The sequence below is a fragment of the Tiliqua scincoides genome, chromosome 14 (genome assembly GCF_035046505.1).
Source record: "Tiliqua scincoides isolate rTilSci1 chromosome 14, rTilSci1.hap2, whole genome shotgun sequence".
NCBI classification, from domain to species: Eukaryota; Metazoa; Chordata; class Lepidosauria; order Squamata; family Scincidae; genus Tiliqua; species Tiliqua scincoides.
The window spans coordinates 3,006,199-3,029,710 of record NC_089834.1 but is presented as its reverse complement, the minus strand read 5'-3'; the positions used below and the strand labels follow the sequence as shown (position 1 = coordinate 3,029,710).

The 23,512-nt window shown below is 49.5% G+C and overlaps 1 long non-coding RNA gene and 1 pseudogene across 1 annotated transcript; one reads left to right on the top strand and one right to left on the bottom strand.

Annotated features, from left to right (window-relative positions):
- Nucleotides 1-2,827: 2,827 nt before the first annotated feature.
- Nucleotides 2,828-20,055, bottom strand: LOC136634387 (uncharacterized). Its single transcript, XR_010793294.1, has 3 exons — nt 18,912-20,055; nt 6,832-7,112; nt 2,828-3,221 (listed from the first exon to the last, which is right to left on the bottom strand). It is a non-coding gene; the product is annotated as an uncharacterized lncRNA (long non-coding RNA).
- On the top strand, nt 5,806-5,924 carry LOC136634895 (5S ribosomal RNA; annotated as a pseudogene).
- Nucleotides 20,056-23,512: the final 3,457 nt, after the last annotated feature.

The window sequence follows — 23,512 nt, the reverse complement described above, 5'->3', positions numbered from 1 at the left end:
AATCCCCCCTCCCAGTTGGTGTTTTTTTCAAACGGATAGTTCTTCGCACTTGCCTGTTGAATTTAAACTTGGATTTAAATAGCAGAGAGAAAGGCAAACTCAGATTGCAATCAAAAGGACAAGTGGAACCATGTTATCTTAATAGAAAAAAAATATATACGTAGATTTTAATTTAGAAATCTCTCATGCTTCTTTTAACGGGCAAGGTGTTCAGCAGGAGTTGAGTGATTATCTCATTTGCCCTGGACAGCTGCTGTGGACTTCATTACTCTTCCTTGATTAAATCTTCTCTAATGATTTCTGTCTGTGGGGCAGAAGAAAGGCGAGCTCACCAATCACTTCTTTGAGCAGGACCTGACAAGGGCCAATCTCAGATTCCAACAGAGTCAAGAGGACAAAAGAACTCTGGGAATCGTTGCTTTAGCCTTCCAAAAGGGAAAGTCAAGAGATGAGTCACCATCCAAGACCAGAACTCTGCAGAAGTTCCAGACAGGGAGGGGTCGGAAGCTGTACAGGGGGCCTGAGGGCCCAATCCTATCCAGTTTTCCAGTGAAGCTGGAAACACAGCTGGTGTAGCTGTGCCAATGGGGCATGCGCTGCATCCTGCAGTGGAGGTGAAGTCACTGAGGGCCCAATCCTATCCAACTTTCCAGTACCTGTGCAGCTGCAATGTAGCCCCAAAGGGACCAAATGTTCCTTACCTTGAGGAAGCCTCTATGCCTGTCTCCCCACCACAGGATGCAGCGCATGCCCCATTGGCATGGCTGCCCCGAAACTGGAAAGTTGGATAGGTTTGGGCCCTAAGTCCTTCTTAAGGTATGGGAGCAGGTGTCCCCTTACCTTTGGGCTGTACCAGTGCTGGAAGGTAGGATAGGACTGGGTCCTAAGAGACTAATCTGAACATAAGAAGAACAATACTGAATCAGGCCAAGGCTCTAACAAGTCCAACTTCCTGTATCTCACGGTGGCCCACCATATGCCTTGACAAGACAACCAAAGACCTGCATCCTGGTGCCCTCCCTTGTACTTGAGGTAGCCTACTTCTAAAACTAGGAGGTCACAAACAGTCATAATGGCTTGCAACCTGTGCTTGACTTTTTCTCCAGAAATCTGTCTAATCCCCTTTGCAAGGCATCTCAGCCAGATGCTGTCCCCACATCCTGTGGCAAGGGGTTCCAGAGACTAATGACACGCTGGGTAAAGAAATATTTTCTTCATTTTTTCTCTCCTGATACTCAATTTGAGTGGCTGTCCCCTGGTTCTGGTGTTGTGTGAGAGGAAAAAGAACATCCCTCTATCCATCTGCAGCAGAACTTTGTGCATCTCACTCACGGCCCCCCTCAGGAGCCTTTTTCTAAGCCTGAACAGCCTCAAATGCTGCAGCCTTTCCTCATAAGGGAGGTGCCCCAGCCCAGGAATCATTTTGGTTGCGCTCTTCTTTACCTTTTCCAGTTCCACTCTGTCCTTTTTGAGACGTAGAGACCAGAACTGGACGCAGTGCTTCAGGTGTGGCTTTTCCATGCATTTGTACAATGGCCTGATCATATTGACCGTTTAAGTCTCAATCCCATTTTTAATTATCCTGAGCATGGAATTGAGTTTCTTCAACGCTTCTGCCCATGGTGTCTACATTTTCATGTTATCTGTTCTCTATTATGTTCTCTATTATGTATCGTTTTGTGTGTGTGTTTTGTGTGTTTGGTTTTGTGTTTGCTAACAGATTCCTGAGGAACCCCAAATTTTGCCTGCCCATTTCCTTGTGCGTTAGTTCAAATAATTGTAAAAATTAGTACATCAAGGGAAAATTACTCACTGCCCAGTACCCAGAGAAGGACTAGTGCCAAAATGGCTACTGCTTCATCTGAAGAGCACTGGGCAGTCTCTGGTGCCTCCTTGGGGGAAGGGTGCAGGCCCTGCAATGACTGCTATTTTGCCAGTACAGAGTTAAAAGTCCCCGTGTCTGGCTGAAAGGCCCGACATGGGGTTTGGAATACGGCAGAGTTCTGCCAATTCCACCCCCCTCTTGCCCTGGTTCATCCTCCTCCCCCTGCCCCAAACACCTCCCCCATGCCCCAACAGACCTCTCTGCCATCCATAGCTCTTCCCATGCTCCGGGCAGCATGTGGTGGGCCTCTGGTTGGCTTTGGCCTTAAAATGGACTGGCACTGAACAGGCGCAAGTGCTGACCTGGTGTTGACTGTCACAGGCCTCACGGCACATTTGCAACGCTCAGCATTGGGCTGGCGCCGAGAGCTTTGGATCGGGGTCCCCATTTACTAGGGAGATGATTAACACCAAGTGAATCTGACTTTCCCCTCTGCTAAAGCTGACATCTACCTTTCACTTCTTCTCAGGTTTCTGAACTCCTTTGGAGCTGAGGTTGACAGTTCTCATTGACTGCCAGCAGATGTCAAAAATCTCAAATGTAAATCATTGATTTTCTGCTTTGGCGACAACATTCCTACTTTCAGTGCTGTTTCCCTCAAGTAACTGATCATAAGCAGAGACCGAAGTTGCTGGATGAGCGAGGAGTCAAGAAAACCTCTCACAAAAGATTGACATCAAGCAATGTCCAAGACAAGAATCCTGATCTGTCTGGGATTACTCTCAGCTTGCTTGGCAGAAGGATCTGTAGGGAGTTCACCACAGTTCCACCTTGCCCAAATTTGCAATGGAGCACGTGGTTCTGGACCCCTCCTGCTTCCCAATGGTCTGGATTTCGTGCCCATGTCTATGAATCTAGGCATTTCCAATGCTGGTGTAGACCTTGCAAAATCTTATTCTATCAGTGGTGTGGGTAGCAAATGTATAAAGATAAAATACGGACTTCAATACGGTGTTTTTTAATGATAGAAAAAAATCTAGAAATCATTAGCAGACAAAAGTGGAATGAGAATCATATGACATTCTGAAGGAACAGGACACCCTCAGAAAGGAAGATTGTGATGCAGCAGCACAATTTTAACCTGCATGAGTAGAACTGTAGCTTCCAAGTTGCAATGTGGTTCTGCTTGGTTCTGTGCTGGCTGGACCTCAGCTGGAGTATCATGTCCATTTCTGGGCATCTCCCTTTCTGAAAGATGCAGGTTCAGAGAAGAGGGTCAAGGATAAACAGAGAGCTGGAGAACTAGCCCTGCAAGAAAAGGTGGAGGGACGCTGCACCAGAGAAGGGAAGGCTGAGAGGGGATATAATACTCTCTTCAAAGACCTGAAGGGCTGTCCTATGGAAGAAGGAACAAATTAGTTCTCAACTGCCTCTGAAAGTAGAACTAGATCCAAGGGGTGCAAGCAATAGAGGAGATTTCAGTTGGACGTCAAGAAGAAATTCTCAGTAGGGTAGTTCGGCAGTGGAACAGATTGTCAAGGGAGGTGGTGGCTTCTCCCTCACTGGAGTCCTTCAAGCAGAGGCTCAACAGCCACATGCTGGAGATACTCAGGGAGGATTTCCTGCTACAGTCTGGGGTTGGACTAGATGACCTTGTGCTTTGGGTTTCCCACAAAATGATTAGGAGCTAAGCAGGAGAGGGCTTCCCTCATTGTATTTCTTCACTGTTCAGCATCCCTTTCCTCCTGAATTCTGATTTAACCAGAATTTCTCAAATGAATTCTAGAACTGCACAGCAGTGCGGTGCTTTACTGATGCAGGCATTGGTGAAACACCACACACAAAGAACCTCAATAAATCCCTTTGTTCGATCACATTAAATTTGCTCTTTGTTGTAGTGTTTCCTGAGCGCACCTTGGCTGGGCTGCAGTATTTGTGCACATGCCAATAACGCAGACAGGGAAGTTAAGCTTAGTGATGTGACCCAGACTTCACCTGCCCCCACTACCTGCCATGGAGAGACTTGGAAAAGACACACCAGAAAAGAAAAAAGAAAAAAAAAACACTCATTGATCTCTCTAGATCGGGGGTCTCCAAACATTTTGGCAGGAGGGCCACATCATCTCTCTGACACTGTGTCGGGGGCGGAGAAAAATTTACATTAAAAATTTGAATAAATTTACATAAATGAATATATTACAAATGGAACTTATATGAATGAATGAAGGTCTTGCAATAGCTCAAGGCTTATAAAAGGCCTTGCACAAAGCAAGGCCAGCCTTTCCTTCAACACCACTGCTGCATCACAGACGTGAAACAGCAAGCAGTGGAGAGAGCCCTCGGCTTGCAGCTCATGCAAGAGGTTGAACAGTTGCCATCATGCTGAGAACAGTTGCATCAGGCCAGCGTGGGCTCCAGCAAGTCTCCGGAAGGCCAGAAGCTCATTGGAGGCTGGGAGTTCCCTACAGGCTGGATTGGGAGTTCCCGAGGGCCACAAATGGCCCCTGGGCCGGGGTTTGGGCACCCCTACTCTATATTGACACAAGCTTGCAAACTGCAGGAGCTCAGCTCTTTGCAGGGTAATTAGCAACTACCTTGCAAAATGCAGGAGCTCAGCTCTTTGCAGGCTAATTAGCAACTATCTTGCAAACTACAGGAGCTCTGCTCTTTTGCAGGGCAGTGAGCAGCCATTTGAATTTTGAATAGCCTCAGGCCTGGAGACAAATAGTTATCCAATCTTTCCATCATCCATGTTTTCATTGGAGGCCCTGCGGGACTCACCAGAAATCGGGTCCCAACCCACCAAGTGGTTGGGTACCCACGGTTTGAGAAACACTGTCGTAGCAAACTGTGCATGCCTGACACTCAGTAAAGCACAGACATCGGAGGATTCTTAATGCATGTGGCAGAAAATTAGCTGCCAAGGTGAAAAGTGTGGGTGGAGGGGCAGGAGAAAATAATCACCATCAATATCCTTTACAGCATCTGCAAAGCTGAAAGGGTATCCGGGGACAATTTGAGTGAAAGGAAAAGAAACAAGGAAGAAAAATGCCTGAATGGGAGGACAGGAGTCATAACTAGATGTGATTACGATGAACAAAGACTGCCTGGCTGAGGTTTACATTGCAGACAAATACCACTCAAATTACAATTGATTTTACTGTATTAAAAAGCAGCAAAAAAAAAAAAGCCATCTGTGGATGCCAAAAAGCAGAAGGTAGCAGCCTCACTAGTTTAGCCACTCGACTTTGGAAGATGGTTTTATGAAGCTCGGAAATTAATACTGGAGCTAAGGGACCATCTGGGGGCGTGAATATAAACTGGAGCAGTATGTCATGCAAAGGCTGATTGAGTTGCAGGCTTCTTGTTCGAATCCACAGCACCACAAGCACCAAGCTCCCCATGGTGGGCTTACAGAACCTCCTTCTTTCTCAAACAGATTCATTTATGTTTGTTGATTTAGATTTACAGTCCACAGGGCCAGCTTTAGCCCGATTGGATTGATTCACCCCAATCGGGCCCTGGGCTGGGGGGGGGGGCACCTCTGTGCTGCAGTGGAGAGTGGGTTGCCTGCAGCCATAGCCAGTACTTTGCATGGAGGTAAGCCTCCAGGCCAGTGATTTTCAACCTTTTCCATCTCATGGCACACTGACAAGGCACTAAAATGGTCAAGGCACACCACCAGGTTTTTGACAATTGACAAGGCACACCATGCTGCCAGTGGGGGCTCACATCTCTCATTGGCCCTATTAATAAATGCCCTTCCCCCAAATTCCTGTGGCACACTTGTGCCACGGCACAGTGGTTGAAAATGGCTGCTCCAGGCAGGTATTATTATTTACTTTATTTATACCCCGCCTTACTTTCCGAAGGCTACTGGCACACAGAGCAGAGCTCTCAAGGGGCTCTCCCACCAACTCCTGCTTCCAAATGGCCTGAAATCATGCCACTCTGGAAGCAGTTGGTGGTGACGTGATAACATCAGCGCACCTGTTACCCTGCACATGCCCGATCTCGTCTGGTCTTGGAAGCTAAGCAGGGTCAGGCCTGGTTAGTACTTGGATGGGAGACTGCCTGGGAATACCAGGTGCTGTAGGCTTATACCATAGTCTTTCGAGACTGAAGGTTGCCAACCACCATCACCATCAATCTACTTCTGGGTGCCGTGCTGACACCAAGTGCCACACCTGGAACACTCCTTGCCGTGGTAAGTGGGGCGCTGCGCAGTGGAGGGGTGCAAAGTAAATGAGTGAAACACCACAAGGACCAGCAGAATTGAGCCCACAACTCCTCAGATCAGACCTGCAAATCTATTCTGAAGGTTTGGCTGGCAGGTGCCCCATCCCTTGCCAACTTACTCCTGAATCTTAAAGACAAATCCCAAAGAGACAGGTCTCACAGGTGCTTGGTGGGTCTCCACTGGGAGGGGGTTTCATCTTACGCTTGGTGATATGCCAGGGAATACTGACATTTAGCCTAGCTGTGGGCTGAGCATCCTTCAAGACAACCCATTTCTCCAAAACCTGGGAATGCTCTTAGACCTGGCCCTGTGAACACAGAAGTCTCTGGAACTCATAGCAACTCTCTGTCACCTCCAACTGAGAAACGAGATACCATTTTTTCTGGACTAAAAAGAGACCTGGCCATATGTGACTTGGTTTGACCAAGTCTGCAGCCTTGTTACACAAACAAAAAAGAAGAGCATTGCTGGATCAGGACAAAGGCCCAGCTTCTTGTATCTCACAGTGGCCCACCAGATGCACACCAGACAACAAGAGACCTGCATCCTGGTGCCACTGCCTTGCACCTGGCATTCAGAGACATCCTACTTCCAAAACCAGGCGTTTGCACATACCCACTATGGCTTGTAACTTCGGATGGAATTTCCCTTCACAAAATTGCCCTTTGAAAGGCATCTAGTACATTGCCACATACTGTGGCAAGGAGTTCTACAGATCAATTATTAATATTTGAAGAAATATTTTCTTTGGCCTATTCTAACTTACCCGACAGTCTTTGTGGATGTCCCCTGGGTCTGGTGTTGTGTGAGAGGGAAAAAAAAATCCCTCAATTCACTGTATCCACCCATACATAATTCTGTACATCTCAATCATTTCCTCTCTCCACAGGTACCATTTTTCTAGGTTTTTTTTAAATCATCGGTTACATTCGCGGCATGTCCCTCTTCTGCCTGTCGGTGCTGCTGCAAGAATCTTCCTTTCCATGCTGATCTCTTCATTAGGAACGGTTCAGGTCCTGAAGAATGGTCTCAATATATCAGCTGCAGCTGCGAGGAAGCAAAAAAGACAACGGACATTTATGGGACAACATAATCCAGTTATTGATTCTCAGGGCTTGCGATTCTCGCAAATCCACTCTGAGTTCTGAGTGCCGAGCTTGCACCTGCCATTCAAGTTAAGGGGGGGGGGGGGAGAGAGAGAGAGACAGAATAAAACATATGTATAACCAGCTCCCTGTTGATTCGAAGAGACTGGGAGGCATGTGCAACTTTTTCCTTTTCTAACAGTTGCTTCTCATTTGCTGTTTCAGGCACTGGATGGAAATTTTGTCAGTGCCCGTGCCCAGGGATTTGATGAGCCGTCAGTCAAAACAGGCTCCAGTCCCCAGCTCCTGTATGAGCGCCAAACCCCCAAAGAAAGCACTTGCGCTGTGCATGCCAATCACACAGTGTGTCTGAGTGCAGGGGACAGGCAGACACCATCAGGCTGGAGGCGGGTGCAGTAAACTGAGGCCATTTGTACTGATCCAACATGTATCTGTGTCCATTTTTACTTTCTCCTTCTGTTGCGGGGGGGAAACAGAAATACATCCATGCGTGACTCAGGGCAGGGGTGTCCAACATAAGGCCCATGGGCCAGATACAGCCCCCAGAAACTCTTTATCAGGCCCCTGCGCAGTAGTGGACCTGAACATAAGAGCCTAAGAAGAGCCCTGCTGGATCGGGCCAAAGGCCCAGCCAGTCCAGCTTCCAACAGACTTGGTCAAACAGTGGCCCACCAAATGCTTCAGGGAACACACTAGACAACAGACACAACCTGAGTCCTGGTGCCCTCCCCTGCATCTGGCAATCAGAGGTAGACTACCTCTACCTTGCATATACCTACCATGACTTGTAACACGTGATGAAGTTTTCCTCCAGAAATTTGTCCAATCCCCTCTTAAAGGTATATAGGCAAGATGCTGTCACTGTCCAATCCTCTCTTAAAGGGGAGGAGGTCTGGTCTAGGGGGTAGAGCCTCCGTCTGCCTGAAGATAACATCCACAAGGTCGCCAGCTCAAGGCCACACGCACCGTGCGACCTTGAAGCAGCTGACAAGCTGAAGCCGAGCTATTCCATCTGCTCTGAGCATGGGAGGATGGAGGCCAGAATGTGAAGCCAGATCGGAATGAAACACCTGAATGTAGTGGTTCTTGAAAGAAAGAACCTTCTTTCAAATTGTAAAAATCCCTATTTAATAAGGGATTTAATAAAGCCTGCCTATGTAAACCGCCTTGAATAAAGTCTTGAATAAAGACCAAGAAAGGCGGTATATAAATACCTGTTGTTGTTGTTATTATTAAAGGTATATAGGCAAGATGCTGTCACTGCTTCTTGTGGCAAGGAGTTCCTGCCCTTGAGATGCCCTGGGGCAAAGGTCTGGGATGCCCCCTCTCCCACAAAGTCACCTAACCACTCACCTGCAGCGCAACAGAGACTTGCATGGCTCCAGGACCAATGGGGAAGCCGTATGAGTCTTCCCCATGGTCTTAAACTGTACTTCCAGTTTCTGTACTTCCGCATCACAAGGCTTCCCATGCTGTCTTAGAGATACGCGCCAGGGGCATTTGCCCCTTTTGCTTAATGGTAGGTCCACTGCTGCTCTTGTAATGATTAGGCTGTCCCAGCAGCGCCACTTCTGCTGAGTCTCAAGGAGGGAGAGACAGAAGGAAAACTTGGAAGGCAAGGAATGCTGTGGAGAAGGGGCAGAGCAAAGACCCTGTTGAGGTGCTTGGAGGGTCCAATTATCACATGGGCCACCCTTTCAGCAGAACTTTTGCAGAGCACCTCTTAGCAGCTGAGCTGCTAAGAGATTCCTTGGCAGAAGCAGCATTTCTTAAGGGGCCACCTGCGTTATAATTAGGCTCTCCCATTTCTTGAAAATACGATCAAAATTTGCACATTTTCTCTTCTGTCATTTGCAGCTAATTATTTCCTGGGAGAGAACCAAGTGCTTCTTTCTGGCCATCACCTGGTTAATGACATCGCTTCCTGCTGAATGAGGAGACTTCTGGCCCTCAGCAGGCACCATGAAATGAGTTGGACACACCTGACCCAGACAATGCACAATGTCCTTCCATGTCTACCTCTTACATACGGGTACAAACTGCAAGAGATTCTGCTTAGACATCAAGAAGAAATTCTCTATGGTCAAAGGTGGTTCAGAAGTGGAACAGATTGCCTTCGGAGGGCGTGGATTCTCCCTCACTGGAGACCTTCCAACAGAGGCTCAAAAGGCACCTGCTGGAGATGCTCTTGGAGAATTTTTCTGCTACATGCAGGGGGTTGGACTAGATGGCCTTGTGGGTCCCTTCCAATTCGATGATTCTATGATTTCTTTTCCCCAGTAACCTCCAGTCCGTCCATCCCCCCACAGCCTCCAGGAGGGCCAGCCAAATGAGTGGAGGATTTGTAGTTGGCAACTTTCAGTCTCGAAAGACTCTGAAAGGTGGTTCTGGAACAGCGTCTAGTGTGGCTGAAAAGGCCGATTCGGGAGTGACAATCCCTTCCACACTGGGAGCAAGTACAGTCTGTCCCTGGTCTGTCTCCCTGGCTATGGGCCTTCCTTCTTTGCCTCTTTGCCTCAGACTGTTGGCCAAGTGTCTCTCCAAACTGGGAAAGGCCATGCTGCACAGCCTGCCTCCAAGCGGGCCGCTCAGAGGCCAGGGTTTCCCACTTGTTGAGGTCCACTCCTAAGGCCTTCAGATCCCTCTTGCAGATGTCCTTGTATTGCAGCTGTGGTCTACCTGTAGGGCGCTTTCCTTGCACGAGTTCTCCATAGAGGAGATCCTTTGGGATCCGGCCATCATCCATTCTCACGACATGACCGAGCCAACGCAGGCGTCTCTGTTTCAGTAGTGCATACATGCTAGGGATTCCAGCACGTTCCAGGACTGTGTTGTTTGGAACTTTGTCCTGCCAGGTGATGCCGAGAATACGTCGGAGGCAGCGCAAGAGGAAAGCATTCAGTTTCCTCTCCTGTTGTGAGTGAAGAGTCCATGACTCGCTGCAGTACAGGAGTGTACTCAGGACGCAAGCTCTGTAGACCTGGATCTTGGTATGTTCTGTCAGCTTCTTGTTGGACCGGATTCTCTTTGTGAGTCTGGAAAACGTGGCAGCTGCTTTACCGATGCGCTTGTTTAGCTCAGTATCGTGAGAAAGAGTGTCGGAGATCGTTGAGCCAAGGTACACAAAGTCATGGACAACCTCCAGTTCATGCGCAGAGATTGTAATGCAGGGAGGTGAGTCCACATCCTGAACCATGACCTGTGTTTTCTTCAGGCTGATCGTCAGTCCAAAATCTTGGCAGGCCTTGCTAAAACGATCCATGAGCTGCTGGAGATCTTTGGCAGAGTGGGTAGTGACAGCTGCATCGTCGGCAAAGAGGAAGTCACGCAGACATTTCAGCTGGACTTTGGACTTTGCTCTCGGTCTAGAGAGGTTGAAGAGCTTTCCGTCTGATCTGGTCCGGAGATAGATGCCTTCTGTTGCAGTTCCAAAGGCCTGCTTCAGCAGGACAGCGAAGAAAATCCCAAACAAGGTTTGTGCAAGAACACAGCCCTGCTTCACGCCGCTTCGGATGTCAAAGGGGTCTGATGTGGAGCCATCAAAGACAACAGTGCCCTTCATGTCCTTGTGGAGTGGAGGATAATTTCGTTCATTTCTCTTGGAGCAAGACATCTTGGGCCAATGAAAACAGCAACTACAATTTCAACAGAACTCGAAACACTCCACAAGGTTTACTTCCCACCCTAAAGAAAACACCCCACCAGAAGTATAGCAAGCAGCTGGGGGAGGAGCATTACGCCTTGGGTACCATGCTGGAGTGGGTCATGAGGGTCTACCACGTGAGGTCCAGCCAAGATGGTGGCCACCACCTCTTAGTGTTTTGGTGGCTTCCTGACTGGGAAACGACCAAAACAATGACAGGCAGTGGCTATGGCTGCAGTCGCCAAGTGCTTTGGCAGCTTCTCAGTTGGCCACTGCCACCTCTCAGTGTTTAGTGAAACACTGAGAAATGGCGATGGCTGGATCTGACCACCGCTCCTCCCTCCTCCCTTGGAGGCTCTCATTGCATGACATCACAAGATGTCACAACATCACCACCCCCGACTCTGGGGTTCCTAGCTGCAACATTGCACCCTACCCCTGAAAACATGAGAAAGGGACACCCCATTTTTGATAGATTAAACAGTTGGGAAATAGGGGCACAGGTCTCTAGATGCTGGGATCACAGGAAGGGTTAACCCCCATTAAGTGCCCTTGTCATTCTAGGCATGTGATGCTAGTGTTTGTGAATTGGGGGGGGGGGGGCTCATGTTTTTCCAGTACTCTTAACAGCCCAAGGAGCACTGGAGTGCTGAGCTGCCTGGAGCAAAATGGCAGCCACAGCATCCAAAGTGCCCCGGGTAGCTGCCACTGCCTCCTCAGGAGAAGGGGACTTTCACCCCCTTCCCTTGCATAAAGAAAGTAGCCTGCAATGGGCTCAATTCTGCTACCTGCTGTCAAGCAGGAACAGAGAAACAAGTCTGGTGTTGAGCCAAGAGGCTTGACACAGGGCTCTGGATCCGGTGGAACCAAGCTCCACCAGTCCTGCCCTTGCCACGCCTCCTCCCCAACCTCCGCTCACCCTCCTCCTACCAGAAAGCCTCCTCCCCTCCTCCACTCATGCCCCCATCGCCAGATGGTCCGGGTGACTACTGAGTGGCAGATCACCGGCCTCCCACTGGCGCCGGCCCAGGATGGGTTTGCACTGGGCAAGCTCCACCACTGGGCCAGCACTAAGCCTCGCATCGTGCGCGCCAGTGATAAGCCAGCGTGAAGAGCTCAGGACTGGACTCTAAATCTGTTTGTTTCTGCCCAGTTTCAAACCTGGCAGCTGTTGTGGCACATGATAAATTTGGCTTCCTTTTTGGGGGAGAGAATCTATTTTCTCCATGGAGACAGTTTCCTCAGACTTTCACAACCAAGAGGAGCTGAACGCCAAGCCTCAACTGTGTGCCCCTCCCTCCCTTATCAATGGATGCAACTGAGGATACAGAACCACTTCACTTTGTCCTGGGACCCTCTTCAGGCCCATCACTCCAGAAAAGGAAAAGAAACGGGTGGCAGTGGGCAGCAGAATCATATCCGTTGCCAACGCCTCTTACCCAGGAGTAGTTGGTGGTGATGTCATCATGTCTCCACCAATTACTTCCACGTCTGCATGGTGGGGTGACGCCACGGGGGGGGGGTGAGGACCACACCAGGTTACACCCTCGGGGGAATGACACCACTAGTGGCCAAAATGGTGAAAATCTTTGTATTTACAAATAATACGATCGTGTCATGTGTCAATTGCTAGGTAATTTAGTTCAGAATGCAATGAAACACGTTGACATATCTTTATACTATAAATAGTATAGCCAAATAACCAGAAAAAAGAAAACACAACTGCCTGATGTCACAAAAAGTGGATTTCGTAAACTCAGAACTGAACAATGATTTTTCTGAGAGTCAATGAGGTGTTGTGATGACCCAGCAGGGAACCAATCAGGTGTTAATCTGCGTCAGCTCTCATTTCCATGTAACGGAGCTCATGCTAGAACTTTTATTCAGTGGTGTGTCATCAAGTTGGCCACTGGTTTTTTGCCACTAATTTTTGCCATTAGTTGGCCACTAATGATAGTTTGGGTTATCTATACCAGGGGTGCCCAAACCCCGGCCCTGGGGCCACTTGTGGCCCTCGAGGCCTCTCAATGCGGCCCTCAGAGAGCCCAGTCTCCAATGAGCTTCTGGCCCTCCAGAGATTTGTTGGAGCCCGCACTGGCCCGACGCAACAGCTCTCAGTTTGAGGGCGACTGTTTGACCTCTCGCATGAGCTGTGGGATGAGGGCTTCCTCCACTGCTTGCTGTTTCAAATCTGTGATGCAGTAGCAGCAGCAGCAAAGGAAAGGCCAGCCTTGCTTTGTGCAAGGCCTTTTATAGGCCTTGAGCTATTGCAAGAACCTTATTCATTCATATAAGTTCATCTTTAATATATTCATTTATGTAAACGCATGTAAATTTATTTGAATTTTAAATGTAAATTAATTATTTTTTTCCCCTGGCTCCCACCACAGCGTCAGAGAGGTGATATGGCCCTCCTGCCAAAAACTTTGGACACCGCTGATCTATACAATATTTAAATAAACAAATAAATTGAATGGGGGTTACACCAACCCTCGTGACGCCACTGCATTGAGGCTGTGGGTGGCCCAGATCCTAAGCAACTTTCCAGCACTGGCATAGCGGTGCCCATGGGACGTGTGCTGCAACCTGCAGTTGGGGGGCACCCACAGAGGCCTCCTCAAAGTAAGGGAATGTTTGTTCCCTTACCTTGGAGCTGCATTGCCCTTATGTTGGTGCTGGAAAGTGGGTTATAATTTATTCTGTGTGGTGTGGGACAGGAGGAGGCCCGTCATGGGGGGGGTGACACAATGTGCTATTGTGCCGGTGACACAATGTGCTATTGCACAATGTGCAGATGCATCCTAATGCATTGCCAGGAGCCACCCCCTTGGGCAGCAGGCAAGGCAGCTATGCTACTAGCCATCTCCTGTATTGCAGAGCCACTTGGGATGCCCCTGAGCTGTTTCCATCAGCAACGAGGAGGCCAAGGCTAGTGGGTTCTCAGTCCCTTGGGTTTGGCTGTGGAGCCTGGACAGGACTGGTGATCCTGAACAAGCAAGGACTAGCCACATGTGAACCCAGATTTCCACAAAGGGCGCTGAGCAACAACTTAGAGAGGCTTTGCAGGAAGTTAAGGGTTCCACGGGAAAACACGCACCCAAGGCTCCGAGACCAGATTAGCACCTGCAGAATCGACCGGTGCTGGTGGCATCTGAGCCTTGTAGCTGTCAAGATGAGCGATGCCGCCCCAATTTCTCGCACAAAAGGGATTATTGAAGAAGAAAATTGGCTGAATGAGGGCAATTACTTTGCAATAACCACCCGTGACGCAAACAGCAGCAGGCCTCTCCGAGCGTAACTGCAGGTGAAATATAAATACTGTGGTCGGAAAGCCTGTTCCCAATGAGACAGTTATAATTTCATTGTGATGTCCAGGACGCCAGGCATTTTGGAACGGAGAGAGAGAGAGAGAGAGAGAGAGAGAGAGAGAGCGATAGAGAGAGAATGCTGGCAAGAAAACCAGGAGAGACACCTTCCTTCTTGATTAGCATGAAACCAAAGTTGATATTTCAGTCCCTGCTGGGCCATTTGTGTCATTTAAATTATCAACTTTTTCGGGTAACCGACCGAGGTTGCAATCGCTCAGGGCTCCTCTGCGCAACAAGCACAGCGGTGGGAATGGAGTTAAGGGGAATATTAATTGGTGCCGATCTATCTTTAACCTTGGCACCACACGGCAGCTGTTCGTGAGAGGTGGTTATTTCGGTGCCTGGCCTCTCACTGGGATCTTCCGCTTGAGATGCATCTCTTGCCTGACTTGATTTTGCTTCTTATTCAAAATCAGTTTACCTTTTGATAGATTAAAAGAGGAAAGAGGAGGAAATCCCACCGGCTCCCAAGATAAGGCGGAAACGAGGGGACAGGTGTTGCGCAGCTCTTAAAGCAGGGGCATCAAACTCATTTCATACAAGTGGGACAAACAGCAGTTGTGGTGCCGGCTGAGGACTGGAAGTGATGTCACTCAGCAGGTGATGAGCCAAAATAAGCACTTGAGGGAAACCCCAGGTAAAGCCCTGGCAGCTTCTATGGGGTCTGTGCCAGCTCTACAGCTGGTGCAAATCTGGGGCCCCCTGTGTTGAGTGTTCAGGCTTGGGATAGGGGCAGGATAAGCTGGAGGCCTTCTCAACCATTCCTGCCCCTCCTAGGCCTGATCTGCCCTTTCCTGTCTTCCCCTACCCAGAAACACCCCCTCCCAGCCCCATTCCTCTCTCCCCCTCTCCTACAGGGTGCCTACTTGCTCCACCAGGCATTGGCCTCTGATTGGCTGATGGAGACCACAGCAGACCTTTCTGCTGATGGGATGGGCCTAATATGGCTTATGTCACATTTGCGCCAGTACCATGCTTGTCCTGCTAGCAGGTGCGGGCTTAGGATTTGGCTGTCCAGAACTCATTAGCAGGAGATGGCAGGGTTTCTTCCAAGGAGAAACATCTGAGGATTTTCAAGGGAAGTCAGAGTCATGCTTAAATATGGATGCAAGTTCTCAGGCAGTGCCTGCACATCCCTCCTCTTGCCACACAAGGTGCATTCAGACAATGTGATGACATGATAGCCATGATCACTGTGAATTAGCTGCCAGCTGCCTCCCTGTGTATTGTAATGTGCCTGCATGGCGCTTAACTCACTATGCTGGAGAAGATGGGGAGGCATGGAAAGGCAAGGTATGGTTTCTTCGTACTTATTAAGTCCTTGTGCTTTGTTTTTTTTTACTTGTTAGCTCTGGTGAGGCTCTGCTTCCCCTGCCTCATAAGAACAGCCCCGCTGGATTAGGCCATAGGCCCATCTAGTCCAGCTTCCTGTACCTCACAGTGGCCCACCAAAGGCCCCAGGGAACACACAAGACAGCAAGAAACCTGCATCCTGGTAACCTCCCTTGCATCTGGCATTCTGACATAACCCATTTCTAAAATCAGGAGGTTGCACACACACATCATGGCTTGTAACCCGTGATGGATTTTTCCTCCAGAAATTTGTCTAATCCCCTTTTAAAGGTATCTAGGCCTGATGCCATTACATCCTGTGGCAAGGAGTTCCACAGACCAACTACATGCTGTGTAAAGAAATATTTTCTTTTCTCTGTCTCCCAACACTCAATTTTAGTGGATGTACCCTCCCCTGCCTCCGGACTTCACACCCTGGCTGCCAAAAATGGAACCTGGGATGCTCTCCATGCTAACCAGATGCCCTTCTGCTGTGATAGCATCTGCCAATCCCTCCATATTCATGGCATATTTATCATCAGGTGACATTTGGTGACATCCATCCCACTTCAGAGATCTTGTTCTAGCTCCTTACTGTTTAAGAATGGTGTGGTAATCAAATATGATAACAGGGGTCATTGGAGCACCTGGGATGGGCGCCAGAGTGTGGGAGAGACCCAGTTCCCCCCAACCTGTTCTTCCACAGAAGGCGACACTCTAACACGACATGACATATAGACAGCTAATGGTCACTTGACCACCTGGCTAATAGGCTGCTTTACAAGAAGGAGGTCTCTCGACAGCTGTCCAGATGAACAGGTTCCTTCACTATAGGGACAAGAGTGCCAGTCCCTGAGCAATCTCTGGCTGTCATGCTAGGAAATTGTCTCCTGTAATTTTTATCCGAGCCTTAATGGGCCATCTGCTGTGAACGCTCCATTGTGAGGACAGCTCCAATGAGTCAGGACTCTTCAAGTCTGTCCGTTTCAAGGCTTTGGATGGGATCTGGATGTCCAGCCCATATATACAGCACACAGTTCCCTGGTCAAATAGCATGGTAAGGCTGAAGATCACTGGATGTACTGTGGTAGGGTCACACCTTGATGCTGTCAAAGTCACCAATTGTTGACTAGCCTCAGGGTGGCCTTGTATTGATGTTGCTAAAATAGATTTTTGCTCAGATGATGTCCTCATCATCTGCTTTGACCTCAACTCTGTAGGACCAAAACATCAGGTGTCTTCACTTATTTAATAGTGGTCGATTGTTGGTGAATTGGGTTGGATTTGGTCCATAGAATGCCTGCCAGGTATGCTGAGCAAACAAGGTGTGCTCTTTTGCAGTCATGCAGATATGAGGCTGGGGCAGGAGCCCTACTGGGTGGCTAATTTCTCTGGAGACCCTTGTAAGACAGGAGTTGTGACTATCAACAAAACTCTCCAACCCTCTGTTCAAAAAAGAAAGTGAAACCCTCTAACACAGCCATTTTCAACCTTTTTTAGCTCATGGCACACTGACAAGGCATTAAAATTGTCAAGGCACACCATCAGGTTTTTGCCAATTGACAAGACATCCCATGCTGCCAGCGGGAGACTCACATCCCCATTGGCCCTACTAATAAATGACCTTCCTCCAAATTCCTGTGGCACACCTGTGGATCACTGGTGTGCCGTGGCACCCTGGTTGAAAATGGCTGCTCTAACTTAGAATCTAACAAACCCTAGAGATTAGTTCTTACTTTGAGAAATGACACAGCGTTTGTTACTTGTGTGGGTAATATGGACTTAGGGCCCAATCCTATCCAATCCCTATCCTATCCAGTGCCAGTGCAGCCGTGCCAGTGGGGCATGCACTGCATCCTGTGATGGGGAGGTAGTCACAGAGGCCTCCTTAAGGTATGGGAACATTTGTCCCCTTACCTTGGGGTTGCATTGTGGCTATGTCAGAATACCAGATGCAAGGGAGGGCACCCGGATGCAGGTCTCTTGTTATCTGGTGTGCTGCCTGGGACATTTGGTGGGCCACTGTGAGATACAGGAAGCTGGACTAGGTGTGCCTATGGCCTGATCCAGGGGGGCTGTTCTTATGTTCTTAACTACAATTCCCAGGAGGCCTTGCAGGTCTTCTTGTTATCTGGTGTGCTCCCTGGGGCATTTGGTGGGCCGCTGTGAGATACAGGAAGCTGGACTAGGTGGGCCTATGGCCTGATCCAGGGGGGCTGTTCTTATGTTCTTAACTACAATTCCCAGGAGGCCTTGCAGGTCTTCTTGTTATCTGGTGTGCTCCCTGGGGCATTTGGTGGGCTGTTGTGAGATACAAGAAGCTGGACTAGGTGGGCCTATGGCCTGATCCAGTGGGGTTGTTCTTATGTGACTGGCAAATTGGATAGGATTGGGCCCTTACTATCCTCCAAGTTGAGGCATCATTGTGAGGAAATCCTAGCATTCAAACAGCCATTTGGTGCTACTAGTTAGATGTAGCAACAAATGTAGCAGCCCAACCCTCATAGGCACTTCCTGTGACTAGAATCGTCACTCATAAGACTCAGTATTATTAAGGTGCCGGCATGCCTTGTGCTTCATTGAAAACCACCTCATTTCAAAAATGCCTTCTGTAAGGAACCATGTCATGTCATGCTGCCTGCCTCTGCATGTGTTCAATGTGTGCACCATACTGGGGGAGAAGGGAGAGAGGACAGTCATTGCTGGACTGATTCTCTCCATGGAGATGTTGTGGTTCAGGACAATTAGCCAGAACTATGGGAACACCTCAGTATGATGAGCGGCAATGCTCTCTTCTGTAGGATGGGATTAACAGCCACAGAGCTTGTGTGGGGTGGATGTGCAGGCAAGCGCATGAAAGAGCTGTCAGCTAAAGGGTGAAGCGTAGCCAAAGTTTGGTGCTCGTGAGTCCTGTCAGTGATCAGTCCCACTGAGAGTAGAGCACATGCCTGGAATCCTAACTACACTTTCCTGAGTGTAAGCCCCATTGAATAAAATAGGACTTACTTCTGTGTAGACCTGGTTAGGATTGTGCCCTAATTCTCTCCCACTAATAACTGCTAACAGGAAACTTGGGTGGTTGAGCCACAGACAATGCACTGGGTTCAACATACTACAAAAACTTCCTAAGCACACAGACGTAGATAAAGAAATATTGCACAGTGGCCCAAACAAGAATCTCCAAGTGGGAGAAAAGGAACAGAAGAAGAGACCCACTGGTCACATCAAAGGCACCCCCAGGCCAGGCTCCTGCACCTCACAGCAGCCCACCAGATGCCCCTGGGAACACACAAGACCACAAGATGCCCACATCCTTGTACCACTCCCTTGCACATGGAGTTCACATACAGGCTACCTCTAAAACCAGGAGGTTGCAAAGATTCATTATGGCTTGTACCTCATGATAGACTTTCTCTCCAGAAATTTGTCCAGTCCCCATTCAAGGCATCAGGTCAGAGCCTCTCCACCAGAGTTCCTTGGAAAAAGAAGCAGAACAGGCAGAGGAGGAAGAGATGTGTGGAGGGTGGGGAGAGAGGCGAGGCAGAGTCTCCCCCTTTCAAAGGGAGCAGCAGGCAGAGGGGGAGGGGTGTGGGGGGAGGGGAGACAGGAGAGGCAGAGTCTCTCTGAGTTTTTTCAGACAGAGGGGGAGGGCTGTGTGGTGGGAGGGGAGGCAGGTGAGGCAGAGCCTCCCTCTGGAGTCCATTCAAAAGGAGCAGCAGGTAGAGGGGGAGGGGTGTGGGGGAGGGGAGGCAGAGCCTCCCTCTGGAGTCCTTTCAAAGGGAGCAGCAGGTGGGGGTGTGGGGGGAGGGGAGGCAGAGCCTCCCTCTGGAGTCCATTCAAAGGGAGTAGCAGGCAGAGGAGGAGGGGTGTGTGGGGTAGGCAGGTGAGGCAGAGCCTCCCTGAGTCCTTTCAAAGGGAGCAGCAGGTGGGGGGTGGGGGTGGGGGGAGGGGAGGCAGAGCCTCCCTCTGGAGTCCATTCAAAGGTAGTAGCAGGCAGGGGAGGAGGGGTGTGTGGGGTAGGCAGGTGAGGCAGAGCCTCCCTGAGTCCTTTCAGGCAGAGGGGGAGGGGTGTGTGGGGTGAGGCAGAGGCTCCCTCTGGAGTCCTTTGAGAGGGAGCAGCAGGCAGAGGGGAAGGGTTGTGGGGGAGGGGAGGCAGTAGAGGCTGAGCCTCTCTGAATCCTTTCAGGCAGAAGGGGAGGGGTGTGGGGGGAGGGGAGGCAGGAAAGGCAGAGCATCCCTGAGTCCTTTCAGGCGGGGGGAGGCGCGTCCTGTGGCGGGGAGTTCCGCGGGTGGCCAAAAAGCCTCCTGGGCCCGCGGTCCGGCCCGGTCCTCCTCTCCCTCGAGGAGGCGCGGGGGCCGTTGTGACCGTGCGAGTGCGAGGCTGCCAGGCCCTGGCCCTGCCGACCTCAGCCAACCCCTGGCCAAGGCGCGAAGCAACTGGCGTGCTCGTGTGAGGCCTCCAGGCCCCGCCCCCTCCGCGTCTGGAGGCGGGGCTACCCTCCGGGACTCGAACACGCCTCCTTCAGCCCGATCCCCCGGCCTGCAGCGCTCTACCTTCGTCTGGAGCTCTTGGCTCTGACGGCGCTCTGAGCAGCAGCCCCGCCCCTCGAAGCCTGCCGAGGCAGGCCCGCCCCCTCGAGCGCCCATTGGCTGCCGCCCTGTCCGTCAAGGCGCGGAGCTTCTCGGGGGCTGTAGTTTTCAGGACCGGGACGCACGTGGGAGGCGAGTGCCAGGCTGCCTCTTCGCCCCCCGCGCTCTCCAGTGCTCGGGCCGCCTCCCCTCCGCGCCTGTCAGCCGCCCTGCAGCACTGAATGTGTCTCTCTATACAGTATGCTGTGTTTCTCAAGTGATGGGTCTGGATCCACTAGGTGGGTCGCGAGCCCGTGTCAGGCGGGTCCCATTCATTTCAGTGTAGAACTGATGGTCTGTGGCTGCATCTGGGGAATCGCACCAGCCTCCTTCCCGCCTGCGCTCCCCCTGCCACGCTCCCCCAGCTCTGTTATTCTGTGTATCATACATTCTCTATATGGTATCATACAGTGTTTCCCAAACTGTGGGTTGCGAGCCCATGTCAGGCGGGTTCCTTTCATTTCAATGTAGAACTGATGGTCAGTGACTGCATCTGGGGAATGGCACCAGCCTCCTTCCTGCCTGCGCTCCCCCTGCCATGCTCCCCCAGCTCTGTTATTGTACAGATCATAGATTCTGTGACTATGGGATGTGACTGCATTTGGGGACATGTGACAGACTTGTACATTGAACAAGCTACTATGTATATTCTTTTAACAATGTTACTCCTAGGTAAGCATGGATAGAATTCCAGTTTAGGATTGTGAAATCTCTTCCTACTTGATGACATCACTTCCGGTCATGACATCACTTCCGGTGGGTCCCGACAGACTCTTTCTACAAAGTGGGTCTTGGTGCTAAAGCAGTGAGAGCCACTGCCCTGAGGTGACCACCACAGTCTGTCTCGCGGCCCCAGGTAACCCTAATTCCAATCCAGCTTCATGCTTTTGGCCATGCACTCTCCTGAGCCATGCAGCTTTCCCTGGGGCAAGTTTTTCTGCCACACAGGTAGGCAGTGGCGGGGGGGGGGGGAAGCCTGCGGGCCCAGTCCTATCCAACTTTCCAGCACTGGTTCAGCCACAATGCAGCCCCCGGGTAAGGGAGCAAATGTTACCTTGTCTTGAAGAGGACTCTGATTACCTCCCCACCAAAGGATGCAGCACACACCCCACTGACATGGCTGCACCGGCACCGGAAAATTGGATAGGCCCTGTGTGGGTTCAACAACCATTTTGTACAGGCGAACCCAATGGCAAAATTGCTACATTGCCTCCCCAGATCCTTTTTTCGCCATCTGAAATGAAAAAAAATAACTGAGAGCCCACATCCATTTTTATTAAGAAATAAATATCAGGTTTTTTTTCTTCTCATTTTGAAGGGAAGGGGAAAGACACATCAACCGTTTCATGACTGCAAACCCATCCTTGCTGCTCTGTCATCTGTTTTTAACTCGCATCTCCTTCAATCAAGATTTCATGTTGTTGACCACGGGTACCGTCTCCAAGAGTTGCAATCGAAAGCCCATAAATAAGTGGCGGGGCGTTCAGACTTTAGAAAAGGACAGGAGACAGGAAAGTGTGAGAAAAGAACCCAGACAATATTTGGTTTTGAGCATTCTCCATTCACTGCACTCTGTGAAGCAGGGAAAGACATGCCTAAGAGCCAGCACAAAGAGCAGACATGGGCGAAAAGAAGCAACACCTCTGGCACACAAAGCCCTGTGTAACTGGAGAAGCAAAGGAAGAGAAGACAATAAAAATGCTCTTTTAAGAAAGAATCATCAGTCCACAAAAGAGCAGCATTTTTAATACAGAGGGCTGCGGCATCCCCCTTACAAGGAATGGCTTTTGGGGCATGATTGAAACATAGAAAATTATGTAAGGAATAGATAGAGTGGGTAGGGAGATGTTCTTTTCCCTTTCACACAATGCCAGAACCAGAGGGCATCCACTGAAATTGAGAGTTGAGAGAGTCAGAACAGAAAAAATGAAATATTTCTTCAGCCAGCATGTAATTTATTTGTGGAACTCCTTGCCACAGGATGTGGGGATGGTGCCTGGCCTCGATGCCTTGAAAAGGGGACTGGACAGATTTCTGGAGAAAAGTCCATCACAAGTCACAAGCCATGATGAGTACATGCAACTTCCTGGTTTTAGAAATAGGCTACCTCTGAATGCTAAATGTCAGGGAGTGGCACCAGGATGCAGGTCTCTTGTTGTCTGGTGGGCCGCTGTACATTTTGAGAAATGCTGGCCTAGACCAGTGATTTTAGGCAAGGCACTGAAATGGTCAAAGCGCACCATCGGTTTTTTGACAGTTGGCAAGGCGCACTTGTGCTGTAACAATGGCTCATATCCCCCAATGGCCTTACTAATAAATGACCCTCTCTCAAATTTCAGCAGCACACCTGGGGACCATTTGCAGCACACCAATGTGCCACGGCACAGTGGTTGAAAACAGATGGCCTAGACTTTCAAGCAGGGTGGAAAAATCAAGAACCAAAGAAAATAAATACAGTACTAGTTCCTGCAATAGCACAATAGCACAAATAGCAACAGCACAACACGTGGGACCAGCAGATTGGCTCCTCTTGGCTTGAGCTATGCGGCTTTCACAAAGGTGTACATAACCACCAACACACACACCCCCCCACATTATTTAGTGGTGAAACAGCTCCATACCTACTGTGGTTCTTTTTACATGCAGCTAATAAAAGGTCATTCCCCTTGTAATAAATCTATGACACATTGAAAAGTAGCAAAGAAAAGAGATTCATTATTCATTGACTCGGCTGATGTATTTTCAATACTTCCCTTCATAACATGCACTCTGCCCGGATTTTTTTATTATGGGGTGCAAAATTGAGGCAGCTCATAGACTGTGATTTCTTTTATAAAATGGACCTTGTGACTGACATCTAAGCAACTACAGAGGGCAAGAAATTGACTCTCCTTCCCATGTGTGCTGCTATTTTGCAGGACCTGGCTATAGGGGTGTTCCAAAATTTTCCTTACCCCAATTCCTCCCTGGATCTAGGCATCGTTAATTACCTGGACTTGTTCCTGAACTGGACTTTATGTTTTTTGCATTCGCCATTGTTTCATGCCCCCCTCCAAGTGGTACAGTACAATATGCATGTGTAATTTGTCTATAGCAGTCCATTCCTTCTATTTATTGGGGTCCTTTCCCCCCTCTCCTGCCTCGGTAAAACACTACCAAAAAAAAAAAAAAAAAAGCAGTCTTGGGGTGATGGAGCATATAATTGTATCCAAATTATTTTTGTGCAGTGTTTTATCCATGCTCATGACAGTGTACAGTCCAAAGTACTGCACAAAAAAGGACTGTGATGAATATGGCCACACCCAGATTGCTGTTTTGCAGTGTTTTATTCACGCACACATGTGCATTGGTCATGTCAAGGAGGGGGAA